The sequence below is a fragment of the Lepidochelys kempii genome, chromosome 3, assembly GCF_965140265.1.
Source record: "Lepidochelys kempii isolate rLepKem1 chromosome 3, rLepKem1.hap2, whole genome shotgun sequence".
Taxonomy (NCBI): domain Eukaryota; kingdom Metazoa; phylum Chordata; order Testudines; family Cheloniidae; genus Lepidochelys; species Lepidochelys kempii.
In genome coordinates, this window is record NC_133258.1 from 9,411,713 (window position 1) to 9,433,364 (window position 21,652).

General features: G+C 45.4%; 1 protein-coding gene and 1 long non-coding RNA gene across 2 annotated transcripts in view; both read right to left on the reverse strand.

Annotated features, from left to right (window-relative positions):
- XKR6 (XK related 6) overlaps positions 1-21,652 on the reverse strand; it is a 288,705-nt gene that overhangs the window by 187,769 nt on the left and 79,284 nt on the right.
- Positions 12,905-19,203, reverse strand: LOC140908480 (uncharacterized). Its single transcript, XR_012157879.1, has 2 exons — positions 19,093-19,203; positions 12,905-15,124 (listed from the first exon to the last, which is right to left on the reverse strand). It is a non-coding gene; the product is annotated as an uncharacterized lncRNA (long non-coding RNA).

The following is a 21,652-nucleotide window of genomic DNA, read 5'->3' on the forward strand; positions in this document are numbered from 1 at the left end:
ATAAATTGGAGAGAGTCCAGCGAAGGGCAACAAAAATGATTAGGGGTCTGGAACACATGACTTATGAGGAGAGGCTGAGGGAGCTGGGATTGTTTAGCCTGCAGAAGAGAAGAATGAGGGGGGATTTGATAGCTGCTTTCAACTACCTGAAAGGGGGTTCCAAAGAGGATGGCTCTAGACTGTTCTCAATGGTAGCAGATGACAGAACGAGGAGTAATGGTCTCAAGTTGCAGTGGGGGAGGTTTAGGTTGGATATTAGGAAAAACTTTTTCACTAAGAGGGTGGTGAAACACTGGAATGCGTTACCTAGGGAGGTGGTAGAATCTCCTTCCTTAGAGGTTTTTAAGGTCAGGCTTGACAAAGCCCTGGCTGGGATGATTTAACTGGGAATTGGTCCTGCTTCGAGCAGGGGGTTGGACTAGATGACCTTCTGGGGTCCCTTCCAACCCTGATATTCTATGATTCTATGATTTATATAAAATGGTATGCCCACATCTTGAATACTGCATGCAGATCTGGTCGCCCCATCTCAGAAAAGATAAATTGAAATTGGAAAAGATACAGAAAAGGGCAACAAAAATGATTAGGGGCATGGAACAGCTTCCATATGAGGAGCGATGAATAAGACTGGGACTTTTCAGCTTGGAAAAGGGATGACTAAGGGGGGAGATGATAGAGGTTTATAAAATCATGATTGGTGTGGAGGAAGTGAATAAGGAAGTGTTATTTGCTCCTTCTCATTAACATGAGAACTAGGGATCACCAAATGAAATGAATAGGCAGCAGGTTTAACACAAACAAAAGGAAGTATTTCTTCACACAACGCACAGTCAACCTGTGGCACTCTTTGCTAGAGGATATTCTGAAGGCCAGGACTATAACAAGGTTCAAAAAAGAACTAGATAAGTTCACGGAGGATAGGTCCACCAATTAGGGATGCAAAAACATGTTCTGAAGTGTCCCTAGACTCTATTTGCCAGAAGCTGGGAATGGGTGACAGGGGTTGGATCACTTGATGGTTACCTGTTCTGTTCATTCCCTCTGGGGCACCTGGCATTGGCCACTGTTGGAAGACAGGATAGTGGACTAGATGGACCATTGGTCTGACCCAGTAGGGCCATTCTTATGTTCTTATTTTCTTAGGGTAACGCTCCCCACCATGGGCCATCAGTAGAGTTTGAACCCCAGACTGTCTATACTAAGAAGTTACTCACCTTGTGCAGTAACTATGGTTCTTCGAGATGTGTCCCCCTATGGATGCTCCACTGTAGGTGTGTCTGCATCCCTGCGCTGCTGATTGGAGAACTTTGGTAGCAGTGTCTGTTGGGCCCACACACGTGCTGTCTCTCCCTATGCTGCGCCATGAGGCTAGTCAGTGCGCACCGGATAACCGTCCTCAGTCCCTTCCCTACCACAGAGTCATAGCGAGAACTACGAAGTAGAGGGGAGGGGGGTGGGTCGTGGGGCACCCACAGGGACACACATCTCAAAGAACCATCGTTACTGCACAAGGTTAGTAACAATTTATTCGAGTAGTGTCCCTAGGGGTGCTCCACTGTACATGACTCCCGAGCAGTACCCTACCGGGAGGGCTGGGACTTGGCAGTCGGATTTGTCACAGATGACAGTACTGTGGAGCCAAAGACAGCATCCGAGGCAGAGTCCCTGCTGCGGGGATAATGCTCTGCAAAGGTGTGGACTGATGCCCACGTCGCCACTCCGCAGATCTCTGAGATGGGGACATCCTTGAGGAAGGCAACAGATGAGACTAATCAAGCTTGTGGAATGTGTATGGATCGAGTCCAGAGGGCTCATGTTACAAATGTGGCAGCACCGTCTGATGCAATTCGAGAGCCGCTTGGAGAGTCTTTGGGCTGATATCGCGGAGTTAGATCTGTCTGCCATAGAGAGAAATACTCTAGGGGATTTCCTGAAGGCCTTTATCCGGTCGAGGTAGGATGCAAGGGCTCCCCTGATGCCGAGGGCATGCAGTATGGTCTCCCTATTGTCTCCGAGAGGCTTGGGGTAGAAGGTGTGAAGGCGAATAGACGGACTCATGTGAAACAGCAGGTCACTTTAGGGATGAACCTTGGATGAGGCCTAAGTGTGACCTTGTCAGGGAAGAACACTGTGTACAGGAGATGCACCATCAGGGCGGCTATTTCCCCTATTCTTCTAGCTGAGGTAGTTATAACCAGAAAGACCATGTTCATTGATAGGTATGCTAGCGAACAGGTGGCTACAGGTTCAAAGGGGAGCCTAGTCAGCCTTTTCAGCACTAGGTTTGGGTCCCACGAGGGGTAGGATGTAGAGATTGAGGGAAGAGGTTTGTTAGTCCCTTAAGGAATGTCTTAGTGGTCAGATGCCACAGTACTGAGTCTCCTTCTATGGGTTGGTGAAATGCTATAATGGCTGCTAGGGGGACCCTGAGAGAGCTCAGGGATAACCCCAATTTTTTAAGGGTCAGGGCGTATTCCAGAAGAGTTGTGGAAAAGTTGCCAACATTGGAGAGAGTTGATGGGACATGCACCCAATCTGAAACCTGGGCCATTTCTGCATGTAAGTGCATCGTGTGGAGGACTTTCTACTGTGCAGTAGAACCTCTTGTCCTTCTTTTGAGCATGAACTCTCTAGGTCCTGGAACTACGTAAGAGTCATGCTTTGAGGTGGAGGGACCCAAAGTTGGGATGTGTGCTCTGCCCTTTGTCCTGAGAGAGAAGGTGAGGAGTGGCCGGAAGGGAGACTGGTGGGCATATTGCCAGCTGCGTCAGGTAAGGGTACCAGGTATGTCTCGGCCACGTGAGAGCAATCAGAATTATGTGAGCTCCATCCCTCTTTATCTTCAGCAGAACCTTACGCAGAAGAGGAAATGGAAGGAAGGCATAAAGAAGGTCCGAGAGGAGGAAGGCACCACCCAGACAATGCTGTCCGATCCCCGCCCCGGAACAGTATCATGGACTCTTCTTGTTCTGGTAAGGCATGAACGGATCTGTGGACAGTGTTCCCCATCGTGTGAACAAGTTGTGAAGTACTGACGGGTGCATCTCCCATCCGGGGTCATGTGGAAATGTGGGAACTGAGCTTGTCCACTATTGCCTTTTGCCGGGAAGTAAGCTGCGAGCAAGCTGATGTTGTGAGAGATGCACCAGCTCCACAGTTTCATTGCCTCCGTGCAAAGAGAGCGTGATCTGGCTCCTCCTTGATGGTTGATATAATACATGCCGGCTATGTTGTCCAGTAGGATCTTTATAGGTGATCCCGTTAACAGCGGGAGGAAGTGGGCGCAAGCATTCCTGAACTCTCTCAACTCGAGAGATTGATATCCAGGGACAGAAGCATGCATTCCCCCCAACCCCACAATAATCAGTGGGGGCACAGAACTTCTCTGGTCCCGGGGCCATGGGAGAGCAAGCTCCTGCCAGAGTGGGAGGGAGAGCGAGGTCCTGCCACGGCGGGGGAAAGAACGAGCTCCTCCCAGGGCCAGGGGTGGGGAAATAGTAGAACAAGTTCCTGCCAGGGCCGGGGTGTGGGGAGGGAAGAGTGAGCTCCTGCCAGGGCACAGAATGTGCCCCTCCAAAAGGGAGGGTCAAATTTAAATTCCTGCGCATGCCCCTGTGCAAAGATATCTTTGCGGGTGACCATTTGTGTTGCACTATGAGGCCGCTTAAATGCATGCCCCATGCTATGTGGGATACATTTGTGGTAAGGAGTGACGAAGGTGGAGCCTGAAAAAAGGGGATCCCTTTTCCTGCATTGGCTGGGTTCTTCCACCACTCCAGGGAGCTCCTGATCCCAGTGGGCAGTGACAGAGGTTTGTCCAGACTGTCCCTGTTCGATCTGTAAACCGAGCTGAACCACAGCATAGGCATCGCATGTGAAGTCTGGCGTGTGGAATCACTGTCGTGCCGGCAGCCATATGCCCCAGGAGCTGGAGGCAGGTTCTGGTTGGAACTTGAGGGCTGCATTGAGCCGTGTTTATAAGCGATACCAGGGATTGAAACGTGTCTTGAGGTAGGAAGGCTTTGGCCTGTAGTGCATCTAGATCAGCCCCTATGAATTCTAGGCGTTGCACTGGTGTGAGGGTCGACTTCTGGGAATTGATCTGTAACAAGCGTATTGTGTTCTCAGCGGTTTGACGAGCCTCCTGAAGTGACCGGGTTCTGAGGAGACAATCGTCCAGGTAAGGGTAGATCATGATCCCTTGTGATTGTAGATGGACAGCCACCACTGAGAGAACTTTGGACAAGACTCTCAGGACTGATCAAAGTCCAAAGGGGAGAGCTCTGTATCGGTAGTGGTCATCCCCAGGGTGAACCTGAGGAAATATCTGTGAGCCGATAGTATTGAAATATATGAAAGTAGGCATCTTGAAGGTCGAGGTCTGAAAATCCCTGTTCCAATGATGGAAGGATCATCGATAAGGTGACCATCTTGAACTTTTGAGCTTTGATGACCTTGTTGAAAGCTCTGAGGTCCAGGATGGGTCTCCAACCTCCCTTCCTTTTGGGTATTAGGAAGTAGCGAGAGTCGAACCCTTTGCCTCGTGGGTACTGGTTCTATGGCTCCTCACTGCAGGAGGCGATCTATCTCCTGCCATAGTGGACTCTTGTGAGAAGAGTCCCTGAAGAGGGACGGGGAAGGGTGTTGTGAAGGGGGTAGAGAGATGAAGTGGATGGTATAGCCATGTCTGACGATCTCTAGGAGGTCATGAACAGAAGTGGGGAGTGGTCTTGCAGTTCCTCGACTTGCCCATCAAAAGTGGTTCTTAGGAGCAGGTGGCTGAGTCAAGGACTGGGAGCCCAAAGGCTTTCACATTGAGAACTTTCCCTTTTTCCTCTGGGGCTCATAGTTCCATTGTGATGGGAATTGGGAAGAATATTACCTCTGTTGGTATTGAGGGCTAAAACGTCTTTTCTGCCCCAGTGTGTAGATTCCCATTGACCAGACGTGGCTCTGGAATCCTTTAAGGAGTGGAGAGAGGCATTGGTCTTCTCAGTGAAGAGCTTCACACCCTCAAAAGGGAGATCCTCCACTGTGGTCTGCACCTCCTTCGGGAATCCCGAGAGGTGAAGTCACGATGCTTGTTTTATCACCACAACCATAGAGATGGTCCTGGCAGTTCTGTTGGTGATGTCAAGGGCCGGTGAAAAGATGTTTTTGTCACCTGTTGCCGCTCCTGGATAAGAACATAAGAATGGCCCTACTGGGTCAGACCAAGGATCCACCTAACCCAGTATCCTGTCTTCTGACAGTGGCCAGTGCCAGGTGCCGCAGAGGGAATGAACAGAACATGTAATCATCAAGTGATCCATCCCCTGTCACGCATTCCCAGCTTCTGGCAAACAGAGGCTAGGGACACCATCCCTGCCCATCCTGGCTAATAGCCATTAATGGGCCTATCCTCCATGAATTTATCTAGTGCTTTTTTGAACCCCGTTATGGTCTTGGCCTTCACAACATCCTCTGGCAAGGAGGTTGACTGTCCATTGTGTGAAGAAATACTTCCTTTTGTTTGTTTTAAACCTGCTGCCTATTAATTTCATTTGGTGACCCCTAGTTCTTGGGTTATGATTTAACATGCCGTGGCTCCGCGCTGCTCCTGGAAGCGGATGCTAAGTCTGGCCTGTAGGGGGAGGGGCCAGGGGGCTCTGCACGATGCATGCTGCCCACGCCCACGGGCGCCGCACCCACAGCTTCCATTGGCTGTGGTTTCCGGCCAATAGGAGCTGTGAAGCTGGCTCTGGGGGCAGCATGCAGAGATTCTCTGATTGTCCCTGTTCCTAGGGGCCACAGGGACATGTCAGTCACTTGCAGGAGCCAGAGCTGCAGTCGCAGTGGGGCAAGCTGGCACTCATGGCTCCAGCCCCATGGGCGGGGGCGCCGAGGCTCAGGGCTTCCGGCCCGCAGCACGGAGACCTCCCGTGGGCTGGATGAAATGAAGCAGCGGGCTGGATGCGGCCCATAGGCTCCCCACCCCTGGTCTATGCCACTGATTTCCAGGCAAAATTCAAATGAGAAGTATGGCACTTTTGTTTGATTTAAACGGCAAAGGTGATTAGCTGTGGGAAACAAGCTACCACGGGAGGAGAGTCTTCAGGGACTCTCGATCTCTTGACGTCTTCAAGTCAAGCCTGGCTGCCTTCCTGTGAGATGTGCTTTAACTCAACACTAATTATGCTTTAGTCCTACACAAGTTACTGGGCTCAAAACACGGCTGAAATTCTCCCGCCTGTCTTATACAGGAGGCCAAACTGGATGGTCTAAGGATCCCTTCCGGCTGTAAAAACTATGAATTTCCATGGAATAAGCTGAGCTCATTCTTCAGCCTCTTTAGGATCTCAGTGAAATGCTGCATAATTTGACCCGAGACTACAGGGGAAAATAAAAGCACGGGGAGGCTATGAATTCTGCGAGTCAGCAGCTGATTCCTGCTAGAAGGGAGGAGAGGAAAATTTCCCCCCGCGTCCCCTGCCTTCAGGCAGCAGATCACACACACTCAAGGAGGGAAGGTGAAAGGAGCCACATGGAGTTGACTCTTCCCCTGCCAGGCAGGGAAGATCACGAGGGACGTCACGAGGGGATGGGGAGAGAAGGTACAAGCAGAAGTGGTGGTGCTTCTGACTCAAGATGGCTGGCACAACAGGAAGGACAGGCTAAAACTCAAGTGAGCTGCTACTGCCGGGGTGGCCAACCTGTGGCTCCGGAGCCCCATGCGGCTCTTCAGACGTTAACATGCGGCTCCTTGTCTAGGCGCCGACTCCAGGGCTGGAGCTGCAAGCGCCAACTTTCCAATGGGCCGGGAGGTGCTCACGGCTCAATCTCTGGCTCTGCCCCAGGCCCTGACCCCGCTCCACCCCTTCCCGCCCCCTCCCCTGAGCCTGCCACGGCCTTGCTCCTCCCCCTCCCCGCCAGAGCCTCCTGCACGCCACAAAACAGCTGATCAGGAGGTGCGGGGAGGGAGGAGGAGGCGCTGATAGGTGGGGCTGCTGGTGGGCGGGAAGCGCTGGGAGCGGGGTGGGGGAGCTGACGGGGGGCTGCTGACATATTACGGTGGCTCTTTGGCAATGTACTTTGGTAAATTCTGGCTCCTTCTCAGGCTCAGATTGGCCACCCCTGTGCTGACGCAACTGCTCTGCAGTGCGGATGTGGGCAAGGGCTACTCGAGGGACGCTCGCCCTCCAATGCCCTTGCACAATCCCCTCCATGCGGCCAGCAAGGACAGACAAGTGCCGCGGCATTTCACTGGGAAAAAATTCATAGAGTAGCCCAGCTTCCTGCATTGCTTATATTTGGGTGCTGTTCAGTACTGTAAAGGTGGTCTCTGAGCTCTGTCAATACTGTGCGCTCTATTAACAGCTTGATCTGGAAGTTGAAAGTAGGCCCTTACTAGAACATGGCTGTTCTTCTGAGCTGGGATTTGTCTCCCTGCCGTTGTGTCTCCACTCAGAAAGTTTATTTCAACAGAAACCATTATTGAACTCACCAGCACAATCTGACACCCCTACAACCTACTACCCTGGGATTTGTTTTAATATTTTATACAGTAGAAAACATGTTCAAATCTATTGCACACTGCCACAGAAATGAGAACCCCACACAGGACTGGGCACTTTGAGGGTCTGGCTGCAGCAATTAGGCCAGCCTGTTACAGGTTACACAGGACCCCAAGTATTGCCAAAAGGGGTATTGCCTTAAAAGCAGCAAGAGTCTTCAAACCCAGAGAGGCAACGGAGATACGATTTAGGGTGAAAATTGCTACATGGTTAAAAACCAGCTTAAATAGCTGCCCCCAGGCAGCTTTGAGAAATGTAGTGCTGTAAATGAGCTCTTCATCTTCCTATAGGAAGATGTCGAAGTTAATAAATTATAGCGTAAGGTCATTCTGCTTCCTTCACTGGTATTCTCCCCCACCCTGCTTCTCCCTGAGTGAAGACACTCAAAGAGAACAAAGCCCTGTTCGTACTCTGTGATCTGGACTGCAGTGGTCTGCACTCAGCTGTAAACTGCAGCTATGATTCCCCACTGGCTTGATGATGCCATAAGTCAAGGCAAGGTCTTAAACAAAACGTGCAATAACCTTTAAGTAATTCTCATTCCTTCCCTTCTATCTTGCCTCCCTTTCTCAGCTTCGTTATGTCTCACCGTGGCTGTCTGGAAGCAGAAGAAAGATGAGATGTATGGCTGTAGTATTCCCTCACGGTTCTGCAGCTGTGCATGGACCCGACCCAGTCTCCAACGGTAAAGTACCAAAGAACCCACCCCCACTAGGCACTGAGTAAATTTTAAATTTTAAACTAGCCTTATTCGGTTCGTCATGCAGGTTCCAGACAGGGCAATCTGGTTTAACAGGTCCTGGGTAGAATTCACAGGCAGCAAGCATCAAAATTAATCGTGCAAAGCTTTTTTCATAAATACACCATTTTCTGAAGCTCATGCCTGCCTGAAAATTTCTCCTGTTCGCATGAGACATCCCAAGCTTGATCACTGCCCAATGGGGATTTGGAAGGGGTGAAAAGATGAGGGAAATTCAAGTAAACTGGATTGAACCATTTTAGGACATAAAATGTCTTCTCTTCCTTTGTCCTCACCCTTTGTGAGTCCTAGCTATTATACTGTAAGCTCTTCAGGCCCAGGACTGCCTCTATCTGTACAGCACCTAGCACAATGGGGCTCTGAGATTGGATGGGGCTTTTAGACACTAATGCAATGTACTGGCCAATGTATGTTTCTCACAGCCCCAACAATGCCTCGTCCGTGGAGGACACAAGTCTGTTACAGCCCTAACTACAAGGCATGACGCTTCAGCTAAAGCTGTAGGCTCATGGTTTTAGCTCTGGAGGGCTTCACTTCCACCCCAGGATGCCAGCCATCCTATGATTTGAACTGTTGTGAGCCACTTGCACTGAACGATGCTTCAATAACTCACAGGTGCCCTAACTGTTTGGCCAACCACTGCCTTTTACTATTACAAGCACTCAGTTTAGGAACTCTTGATAAGCATGAATCAGCCACGTGGCAGGCAATGGGGTTCTGGTTTCTTGAAAACACTTAGGAAATTAAATGCAAAGGACTCTGTCAATGCACCTCAGGCTGTACATAGGCAACATTTTCTATTTCTTTTCCCTGCTACAAGCGCACATCTTTACAGGGCGTTACCCTTTCTGGGGTTGATGTACAAGATATGCCATGCAGCTGCGTTGCTGCTTCCAGAGGAGCACAGCGGACATTTTTTAAAGGTGGGCACCTAAAGTTAAACAGGGATCTGGGAGTTTAGGGCTCTAACTAAAAGCGTTTCTATTTTCAAAGGTACTGAGCCCCCACTGGCTTCAATGGGAGCTAAGAGTGTGATGATGCAGTCGTGGGCTATTTTGGAGAGAGTCACTCTGTTTTAATACTTTCCTCCACTAGATTTTTTTTGTTTTACATCATAGTTTGATAATATTTGGGATAGCGGATTTTTAAAAGATACTATTGACACAGGGATTTTCAAAGGCATCTCACACGGATTTGGGCATCCAGGGAAGCTGGACCCCCAATTCCATCATGCTCCTTTGAAAAGCCTAGCTTTAAGTCTATGTTTAGACGGAATAGATCACCCAATTAGTATATGGGAAGAGGAAGTACTAGAATCCCATGGTCATTCCCCGCTGCATAGCAAACCTTTCTAGAGATACTACAGTTGAAGAATGAAACATCCTCTGAAATCAACTTCAGTTTTACAAAGCACTCAAGTTCATCTCTGTGATTCTCTTCCAAAGACGACAGCAGACGTGCCGGCATTGCTAAACACAGCTCTGTGCAGCTCCACACGTAATCATTCAGATTTAATAGGCTGCAAATCAATACCTACAGAAAGTCTCTCCCAGAAAAAAAAAAAACCAATAGGAAACGTTTCTGAAGGACATACCATACCTTCCCCCTGCCCCCTGACAGAGCATACATCACAGCATTGATTTGGGGCTGTTAAAAAGTTGGAAACTTCAATCATTGTACAAATGGCCTGGATTAATCTAACCCTGGTGAGGAGGATTTGCACTTGTGGGAGCAGACTGGTACTGCTCTGGGAAAGGCTTCAGTTTCTAGACATTAGGCTGAAATCTCTGGGGCAGTTACTTTGTACTACTAAGGTGGCTTATCCAGCCCGGGAAGGACCAACTCAGTGTACAGGTGCTTCACCGGTAGCACAGAGCGATAGGGGCTTTTTTGCCATTCCCTCTTCCCTGCTATGGACATTGGCCATGCCTGTTTTTCTCCAAGCAAAGCAGGTATGGCTGGGACCTGTCTATGCTTTGACTATGCCCTGTCCCCTCTTCTGACCCTGGGGGGCTAATGCTGACAAGCATCCTCTCCCAAAGCTCAGGACTCTCCAGCCCTCCTCTGGGAGCTGAGTTATCATTCAAAACAAACTCACGCTCCCACGCATGACATAAGACATGCACCACTCTCCCCTTGGAGCTGTGTTGTGCTTCACGCTAACTATAGCCCTCAGTCACTGCTCTCTAGCTGGCCCCTTTTTACTCACTCCTGTCAGCTTGGAGAGATTCGGTCGTCATCCTCCTGCTGGAATCCGGGCAGCGCCTCTCTCTGAGAATACTTCCTCCAACGGAGCTTTCCTCAGGCCCAGGTGCTTATTAGTCAATGAACTGCCCAGGTGGCTGGTTGACTGATAATTGCTTGCAGGGGCACTAAAATTGGCTTATTCCTCTTCAAGAAGCCCAGCAGAGGGAGACTGGGCCCTGACTCCCCTCACATTTATAGTGTCCAAGGCCAGAAGGGACCACTATGATTCAAGGGGCCAGCCACCCCGTGACACTTGAGTCTGTCTCCATCCAGCTCTCCCACTCTGACACCATCCTGAATTCTAATGAACCTCTGCGCTTCCAGCTGAGCATCACTTCTGCGGGGTAACAGGTAAAATTGCTTCATGGGAAGTCGTTTCAGAAACGAACACGGCTCTCCACAGAAGCTGGGAAGGATTTGTTTTTTTTATCTGCAAATGTCCATAAACATTGATTTCACCATAGACACGCAAACCAATGAAAACAATATTTCCATCGACGATCATCAAAATGTCCCACAGGCAAAGTTATAAAAATGCTGAGTGAGAAGGTTTAGAGTTTGATTTAAGGACATTTACTTGTCAAAATATACAAATTGTTTTTTGGTATAAAGCTTTAACTTTTCGAGTCTCAATGTCTACTGGCATTAAATAAATTAGTGTGTGACCACCTCACTGTCTGCCAGAATCCCCAGAATTTCCCGCACTTGCGCAATATTTACATTAAAAATGCTTACAACTCATAATTTTGCATAACTGAACTTTTAAAATGGATAAAAATAGAAAAAAGTTCAAAAAGTCATCAATATTATCCACTGAAATTATAAAACACTGGAATTAAATTCTGCCAAGCCTGTTTATAAAGAAGAGAAAGTTTGCTACAGAGAAAGAAAAAAATGACAAGCATAATTCAGCGGCTCTTGGATTAATCCTGATATGAGAGCTTGGATAATTACAGCCAAAAGCAATGAAGACAACATACAAATGTAGGTTAACACATAAAGGGATTCAGTTTGCAAGATTTAATATATCAGCAGCTCAAAAGCAGATTTGTAAATGTAATTATGGAAAGATTATAAAAGCATGTAATACCCAAAGGGCCAAAAAACTTTACTTAAAAATAAGGACAAGTGTAAAAAAATAAGCCAAATATTTAAAATAAACTAGCCCAGCCCATTTATGGGAATTTTTGTTTTAAGAATGTCAGGCAGGCAGGTTATTTACTGGGAGTACATACATCGTGTCCTACGCAGTATCTACAGCAATCTTCAAGAAATACCATTTCCAAGGTCATTTCCATTCCGTCAGTCTTGCAATCGTCACAGTCCTGTAATTCACTTCAAAATGCCTCAGTTCTTTCAAGATGATACCTCTAGATGAGCAAAATGACACAGAAAGACCTGGCCAATCACATGCTAAAATGGATGAGGATGTTTCTTAAAGTGCCTCTCCTTCATGGGAGAGGACACGTACCATATGCAGGGAATTGTCCTGAGCGGCTGATTTGCTGATTACATTTATTCCCTTTGATCAAGTGCAGAAGCATTTTATTTAAGGAACACTGTTCTGAAAATGAAGATGAACAATATACTACACTAAAGAACATATTAGGATTGAGTCTTCCACGCTGGTCAAAAATGCCTGAAATTCACCAGCCCTTCTAAAATAACAGGTATTGATGTGCTGATTTACGGCAACATAGTAAGTCCTCCTGGTAAGGACCACATCAAATCTTTTGATAATGTAAACAGTTTAATAGATACACTATCTACTGTACTCAACCTTAATTATTGTACTGTCTGCCACCCTTTAAAAAAATATTGCAATATTCTCAATATGGGAATTGCGTGTTTGTTGCCTGTAGGAAAGGAGGATTGCCTTGTGCTTAAGGCACTGAACTGGGACTTAGGAGACCTGAATTCTTGTCTTGGATCTGCCAGACTTCTTGTGTGCTCTTGGACAAGTCACTTAGTTTCTCTATGCCGCAATTCCCCATCTCTAAAATGGGGATAATAATACTTCTTTACCGTACAGGGCAATGTGAGGATAAGTTCATTAATGCTTGTGATGTGCTCAGATATTACAGCGATAGAGATCATAAGTATCCCTTAACAGACAGGAGTTCTACAAGGTATTGAGCACACTTGCTCCAATTCAGCTAAGTATGTGCTCAATTTAAATCTCTGAGTAGAACTCAGATGCTTAAAACTGAGCATGTGGTCAAGCTGAACTGTGGTCAGAGCGCGTAGCTCCTTACCAGACTGAGCCCGTAGTATGTGCAGCTCTGAGCTCGTTGTCAGAACTTAACATCCATCAAAAGCACGTCAAAGGATCACAGACAAATACTTCAAGGCCCAAAATGTAGGTTTATTAACAAAAAATGGTTTTACAAACTCAGTCGGACTAGAAAAGCCATTGTGCATTTGAAAAGGCTCAGGACTGACAATTTAAACATTCTGCTGCTGCACAGGAAACTCAATCATTTTTCTCTTTCCTTGATCCTGGCTATTGCTGGACTCACTAGCGGATACTGCAAACACTTATGCACGTGAGTGACTAGGCGCATGCATGGTCCCACTCAACAGCTCAATGGGCTACACATGCATAGAAAGTAACACACACAAGTGTTTGCAGGATTGGAGCTTAATGACGTATAGCTTGGCTGAATCCACGCTGAGGGCATGAACGCCGTAACAGCCTACATGTCTCTGAAAGCCATAAACACTAACGAAGAAGAGGCATTATTTATATTGATACAAGAAGAAATGGGATGAATCATGGAACTGAAAATTGTGTCTGAACATCACGTAAAACTCTGAACAGGGAGCTAGATGACAGACTAGTCTCCTGAGGGAAGTTGTAAGAGCCCAATCACTGGAGACCTGTGAAACCGGATGACACAAAGACCTCAAATAGATACACTGGCAGAAAGGGATACGAGGTCATTTCTATCTTTAGGCCGATGAAGCTTCTGCTGAGATTTCTGAACTTAGATACCCACCCCAAACCTACCAGGGTGCAACTTCTGCTTTTAATTGAGCTGTCCTTTTTGTAAGGCTCAGCAATGAAAATCTGTCCCTTCAGAATCTCATAGTAGTTTACACCTCGGCTGGGCTATGTGGCAGCAGACCGTATACATTTCTTATATACAGCTGAACAAAACTCACAAATATCAAAGTAGACTTTAATAGGCTTTTTAAAAGGAAAGTTGCTTAAAAAAAAAAAGTTCTACGGGGAGGGAGAGAGGCTACCAACAGAGGGAGAATCGCTCCCCACAATAAATGCACACAGGGTTAGTTTTCTGGGTTTTCTCCTCCTCTTTATTACACAGGTCTATCTATCCCGTGCAGTCAGAATGATGCTGTTCATGGCACATGACACTTGATCACAGGGCAGGAACCCTAAAATGAACCTTCATGAAGTTCATTTTCCCACCTCGCTCACATAATTTCCACTTGCGATGAGGTAGGTATTCAGCATTACACCAGAAATTACTCTGCATGTGACAACTATCACACCGATTCTGGCCCTGTCCCAGCAAAGCTGTTAAGCATGTCATTAAGAGTATGTCTGCACTGCAATTACCAAGTGTGATTGCAGCATGCGTGGACACACCTGAGCGATATTCAAGTGCAGCTAGGAGAATTAAAGCGTGGCGTGGTCTTCTGCTAGCTACCAGAGTAATTAGCCAGGCAGGCTTGTAAAGCCCACACTGAAGCTCATGCTACTGTGGGTTCCCTGATCTGCTACCTAAATTAAAGCTAGTATGGGTCTGTCTACACAGACTGAAATCACGCCCCAGGACTGCAGTGCAGACACACCCTCCGTGCTTTGCTTAATAGGGATGGTCTTAAACGTGAGGTTAAAGCGCAATATGCTTAAAAGCTTGTGGGCCGGAGGCATGATATCCTACCCCACTGAAATCAATGGCAAAACTCCCATTGACTTCCACCGGGCTGGAATTCCACCCAAAGCTTCTAGTGGCTGACTTTACGGCTGCGAGTGAGTACAGAGCTCCTACACATCCTAACCTGGCCTGGGCTTGTACGGATTGGAACATGAGCTTCTTTTTTCTTTACTTTCACACAGATCATACCGGAACTTTTGCTAAACCTGCAGCTCATACTAAACTGGTACAGGGCACAGGTGACTCGGCTCTTCCTGTTTCTGAGATAGATAAACTATGAACCAGGCCATTTACTGTGTGTTTTTGGGATGGTATGTTAAAAAAAAGAAAAAAAAGGTCCCGTCTGCTCTGCATGGCTGTTACGTCGCATGGCACAACTGGTAAGACTCAAATTTGCCCCTGGGTCCTTGACCAAAAGCTCCCCGATCGGTCAACATGGTAGCTCATGGATGCCCTCCCACCCCAGAGGTGGCTGCATTTGTTGTGCATCTGTGCACAGTGCTGTGAGTATGTATATATAGTTTGAAAGCACATTGGGATTCTCTAGATTGAAAGTCACTTTTATAAATATGAAAACTTAAAAACATCTCCTAATATTAAATACAATGTATTGATCCAAGTTCTTGAACATGCCATCACCAAATAAAAACCTTTCAGACCTAAAAAAAAGAAAAGAAAAGAATTAAATAAATAATAATGATACTTGACCAACATTAACGAATCAATGCACCATCAGTAAGTAAAAAATTAAACTTATAAAATAAAGATCAACACAATGCTTCAAACCTACAGAAAAACAGAAACAACAAAATGGACCCTTATGTCACTGCTTCAGGACACAGACATTTACTACAGGACTTTACTGAAGCGGTTTAAAATATGTCCTCTCCAAAACGGAACTAGTGGACTCCTGGCTTTGAACAGATACTCTCTGGGTTTTGGCATTACATTTAGATTCATTTTTAAAATGAATTTCTACAGAAAGGAACTAAAATGACCATTGTACACGTGTCCGTTTGCTGCAGACATGACAGTTAGATATTTCAGCGAAGGGCTCAAGTGTTAGAGCCACTAACGGCCAGGTCCTCGGTCGGTATCAATCGGTGTAGATTTCGAGACTTTCCTTTGGGATTTGACTGTGACAACTCCCGTAGTAGAGCCCTGGTCCTGCTTTGCGATCCACTAGCATGTGGTGCCCCTGCTCACAGGACTCTGAAAAGGTGAAGACTACTGACCCCCACAGAAGGATAAAGAGCCCAAGTGAAGTCATTTCCACTGCAGTTTTTCCACTGGGGCCAGGACTTTGTCCTAACTGAAGGCAGCGTAAGGAGTTATTTTGTAATGCTGCTGGACTTGACCGCTAAATAAAACACCATCACTACAGAGGGAGCTCCTGGGGTTTTTGGATGATTGAAAACAGCATTTTGAAATCAGCTGTTGGTTCCAACTATGTATAATTTGTGGTTGCTTAACCAGGCATCAGCAAAATCATACGGTCCGCAGCAGTGTCCCTGAGTTCTTGTCACAACTCATGATGACTCTTTGTCGTCAGGATGTAGTGCTTTCCAATATGGAACCCGGGCCCTCAAAGGTCCAATCTGTTCGGGGATGTCTTTTAATTAAGGCTTTCATGGAGAGAACAGCTTTTGTTCAGCAAAAAAGATAAAATCCACAGTGATAGTCACAGGGCGTCGTCAGTGACTCTAGGATGTTGGCAGATGCTTTTGATTAAAATAAATATTGATACATATCCAACTGGATTTATAACATATGTCCAGGTATACCGGCCACACTGGCACCTGCATATGAAATTATCTGTGGCAAAGGTCAGGGATGCGCTGGGACAGGCTTCCAAACATAGGCTTAATTATAAATTTTGAAGCAGGTGGCTACAAAGGGTTCTGAGACTTGTAGCTAACAGTGAATTGTACTTTTGCTATATGGATCATGGGAGAGATCTTCAAAAGCACAAAGGAGAGTTGGGAGGCCAGCTCCCATTGACTTTGCATGGGAACAGAGTGGCTAACTGCCCTCTGTACATTTGAAAATCTCCCCTCATACAAGGCCTTGTCAACACTAGTAAGTTGTATCACTTTAACTACACCTGTATAGTTAAGGCAGTACAACCCCTAGTGTGGACACAGTTATACTGGAATAAAGATGCTTTATACCAGGCCAGGTTTACACTTAAAAGTTAAGTCGACCCAGCTACGTTACTTGGGTGTAAAAAATCCATCCTCCTGAGTGAAGTAGTAGTAGAATTCTTCCGTCGACCTAGCTACCAACTCTTGGGCAGATGGATTACCTATGGCAATGGGAGAACTCCTCCTGTTGCTTTAATTAATGTGTACAGTGCTGCAGCTGTTACTCCTGGGGGAATTCTGCATCACTGGGCTTGTGCAGAATTCACGGCCCCCACAGATTTTTTTTGCTTCCCTGCAGAAAAATGACTTCTGACAGGGAAGCAAAGGGAAGCCACAAGAGCGGTCATGCACCCCTCCCCGGCAGTCCAGACAGGTCGGTTTGGGCATCCAGAGCGGCCAGTAGAGACTTAAATCATCACCGGAAAGTTAGAGGGGGGCTGGGCAGTTGTGCGTGTGTGAGAGACACACTGTCCCTCTCACTCGCTATTGCGGCATGTTCAACGTGGTGGGGCAGGGCTTTGGGGTGTTTTTGAGGAGTGAGGTGCAGGGCAGGCTCTGTCTCCTCAGGCAGAGCAGAATGTAGCAGCCTGCCTGCTTAGTGAATTGTTCCCATTGTTCTTAGTGAATTCCCCCAGGCGTATAAAACAGCTGTAAAAATTGTAAGGCTTCTTTACATTGCCAGAATGGTGTAAAGGAGCCTTATTGTAAAGGACAGTGTGGCTTTATAAATGCTTATGGTGCTTTAGTGATTAGAACTGGTCTAAATTTTTGGACTGAAAAAATTTCCTATCAAAATATGCTCCATGAACTGTTTGCTACTGACCTTTCTGGAGATGGTCAGTAGCCAATATAAATTGTGAGTTTTAGTCCCCAGCCCTCACTTGCTCTTCGGTTGTGTATGATGTAACACTGAGCGTATGGCTGCATATATTTGTTGACTAATAACTAGAAGTAAAGGATCAATACTAGCTATGTTACTATTAGACAGAGGGGGTTTGGGGATTTCCTCAAATCCCAAACCCATTCTCCAGCCACTGTATTATAGTTTAAATAATTTACCAAAATAATTGAAACCAATGTGATTACATTGCATTATTTGGACAAATTAAATATGCAGAATTTTGCAGAATTTTATAATATTGTACGCAGAATTTTAAATTTTTTGGCACAGAATTCCCCCAGGAGTAAGCAGCTGTGCTGCTGTAGCATGTTATGTGTAGACATAGCCCAGTGTAGCTATTGCCATATGAAACTGGGAATAACTATACTTGTGTAAGGCACCTTTACATAATATAACTGTGTCCATGCTAAGTGTTATACCAATGTAACTCTGTTGGTACTAGATCTCCACCCCCAACCTATTGAGTTGCATGGTATGCTTTCGAGTGTAGACTCCTGGCCTTATTCTGGAAACATGGTCAACATCAGTAAAGGCACAAAGAATTTAGTACATATAAAGACCACTACACTTCAAAACCATAAACTGGATTAAATACATATATATGGACGATAATCACCTCCTGTTCCAAGTGCTTAACTCCCATTAGCCATAATGGAAGTGAAATAAACACAGAGGGAAGACTAGAGTGTAGTGTTTCAGGCACGTGGAATTCCAGAGTGGGGAAAGTGTATGGTGCTGTAATCCGTAGTATGCAGTACTCTGATATGTACAATAAACTCCTTGTAAAATATATATTTTTATAAAACTTAGCATAATCATCATGAGAGAGTTCCTATTTTTACAGGAATTTTTATTCACTCTGAATTACGATCTATTCACTGCTATATATTACTGTCTTCCAGGATGGTAAGAACATTTCGTTTCGGAGGACAGCATTTCAAATGGTATGAAATAATGTAAGACTTATGCTCACTGATCTATTTAAAAAGAATGCTTAGTTTAGTTGCAATTCAAGACAGACAGCAGCATTAGCTGTATGAGACTCTCACCCCAAAGTGATATTATTTCTTTTTAAAAGTTCACATACAAATACTAAAGTTACCAAACACCCAAAGCAGCAAAGATGATATTTTTGTGTGCGTGTTACAAACCAATCCGAAGAGCAATAATAGCCTTATTTACTTCATTACTGAGGTCCCAATTCAGACAAGCACATAAGCATGCCCTAAAGTTTGTGCCTAGGCACACTTTTGTGCTTAAGTGTTTTCCTGAATACAGGCCTAAATCTGTCGGTTATTTACATGACAAATTCAGTAAACTCTGTTTTAAACACACACTTCATCCAGTAATCTTAACCGAGTTGTTTTGTCTGGTAAAATGCTGCATTACCTTGTCTCCTGTTCCAACAGCGATTGCTACTGGGGAAGTCACAGAATGATGAGTTATGGGACAGGAGAATACTGTGTTCACGAAACCACAACCTATATAGTAATAAGGACCAGTTCTCTAATGGAGGAGGAACTGGAGTATGAAGACACAGAAATGAAAGAACAACAAAAAGCCCTATATCTTTTTTCATTACCATTCTGCGTGAAGTTGTTCAGGGCGATGATATCTCACAGCAACTTCTAGCAGGACATCGGATGATCTCAAAATAACCTCAATTCAGTCTTAATGCTTCATGTCTTTCACTTAAGCTAAAAATAAAGGTACATATGAATGATTATGAAATGATAAAACAAACATGAAACTGAAAATAATGCTTTCTGTATCTGGTAGCTGGACTAATGCACATTGTATAGGAAGAGTTGAAGACATTTTTATCCGGAAGGATGGACAAAAATGTCTGTACATTTACAGCACACACATATGAACAACGAATGTGTAATTTCATTGAACAAAATATAATATTACAATGGATATAACGTAGGTTTTGGCCCAATATTTCCATTACATGTACTAACATCTGAGGACAGCAATGAAATTTGGCTTTAAGAACAACAAAACAAAAACGTTTGACACTGATGTATCATTCTTTTAGGTTATGAGACATTTTACCAGTTATGTTGCACCAATCAAAATCATGTTGACTGCAAATAATAGCATCTGGTGGGAATCATCAGTGGGCTATTTAACATACTTAATTCATCTTTTGTGTGTGCGCTGAAAAGTATCACCTTAAAATATTCAAACAGACTGTCTCAAAGCAAAGTCATCTTTATGGTCATTCTCCTTGATTTCACGCAAAGATCCAGCTAATAATATACAATGTTTTCATGTCAGCATGAAGTCTGCATTTTAAATTTTCTGCATTGACACTACAAGAACTAATCCTATTATTTCCTTAACAGAGTCTGAATAGGCATCTCCCACATACTCCTTCCTATTGTAAATTTAACCCACGTTAATTCACTTACCCAGCTCTCAAGCTGCTTTTCCTACCAACTGGGATTTAATGGAACAAAATCCTTTCTTTTCAAGTTTGATATTTGAGAGACAAATCTTTCAAAAATTTTATGAACGTTTGTAGACCTTTCTGTTTAAGAAGAACAATATTCCAACAGGTTAGAAAACAATTCCAGCACCAACTTTAGTGCCGGGAACACAAACGCTATACAACACCTCCCCAGTTTACACCACTGTCAGATGGCCGACATTCTGGCCAACTATGTAAAAATAAGAATCAGAGTTGCAAATGAAATTGCTGAAGAGATTTACAGGATGATTATGAGAATGACTTTTTGACAGAGCAACTGCATAATGCTTGACCAAAACAAACAGCAATTGCTTCTTAAGAGTTTCTTTTCCTCTTTGATAAACTGTAAGATTCAGAGGTTACTAAGAGGAAAAAAACTGGGAAAAACAGAATTCTGCTGTTAATTGTGACTGACTTTGTTTGAAATCATTTTTGGTCACACGGTGTTCAGCAGTGCTCTCTTCTCTACAGGCTTAATAATTAGAACACGAACTACGGTGAAAACTCAATAATCTGCACACTTTAATTCTCTCTCACACACACAGTGTCTTTCCCCACTTCTCAGCAAAAATAGGAGACTGGACTCTGATAGTACTGTTACGCAATACACTACGTATTGGACATTTACCAGTAAACTATAAAATAGTTGGACTAAATTACAATTATGAAAATAAATCAACACATTTCTTTTTGTGGTGCCTTATGTTTAAGGTGTGGGTGATTTTTTTTTTTTTTTTTTTTACACATTGTGATTATTCAATTACTTACTAATTCACAAAATTCAGTAACATTCAACAGGTCTCCCAGTCATTAGTGTGAAGTACAATTCTATTGTAACATACAGATCAACTCTGATGTAAAGTCACACAGCAGACTGTACTAAGAGTGGTGCGACGTGAGGTACATATGTGAAAAAAGGCCAGAAGTAGGCTTGCTCACACGGCTATATTGTACATTGATGTGCAATAATAACAGCCTTTCTTGAGGAAAGCCTCCCATGAATAGCATGCTCAAAGCTCTCAGTGTGTGCTCCAAGCTCACAGTGAAGAAGGAAAAGGAAAACACTGATGACAGGGCAGATCCTCGGCTAGTATAAATTCTCAAAAATCCCATTGACTTCAGTGGAGCTATGACAATTTACAGTAGCTGAGGCGCCAACCCATTATATCTGAGAGACACGCTACAGACACAAACGTTTTCAAAAGGCACTCAGGGGCAGATGCGTTGAGATATTTAGCCGTGTAAAGATGCGTGCATCTAGCTGCAACCTTTGACACCGACATACGTTTAAAAATCTGGCCCTTAAGCACCTAAAAGCTAGTCTACGCTAGCAGTGCTACAGCAGATGCTCTGTGCCAATGGGAGGATGTGCACGAGGGTACAGACAGTCGCACAGGCCCATAAGCCTAACTTCAGCACCAGGCAGAGGTGAAAGTGGGTAAGAAGCCGGTACTGACCCGTACGCAGCCAGCCCTTTAACGTCACTGCCCCTTTCCCCGACCCCTGCCGGACCGCCAACGGAGTGGGGGGGAAGGGGGCAGCAGCACTTTACTGTCATTGCTCCTTTTGCACACGCCCCCTGGGCCGCCGACGGGAGGGGGGCAGAAGGGGCAGCTGCCCTGGGCCAGCGATTTAAAAGGGCCCGGGGCTCCAGGCTGTGGCAGCG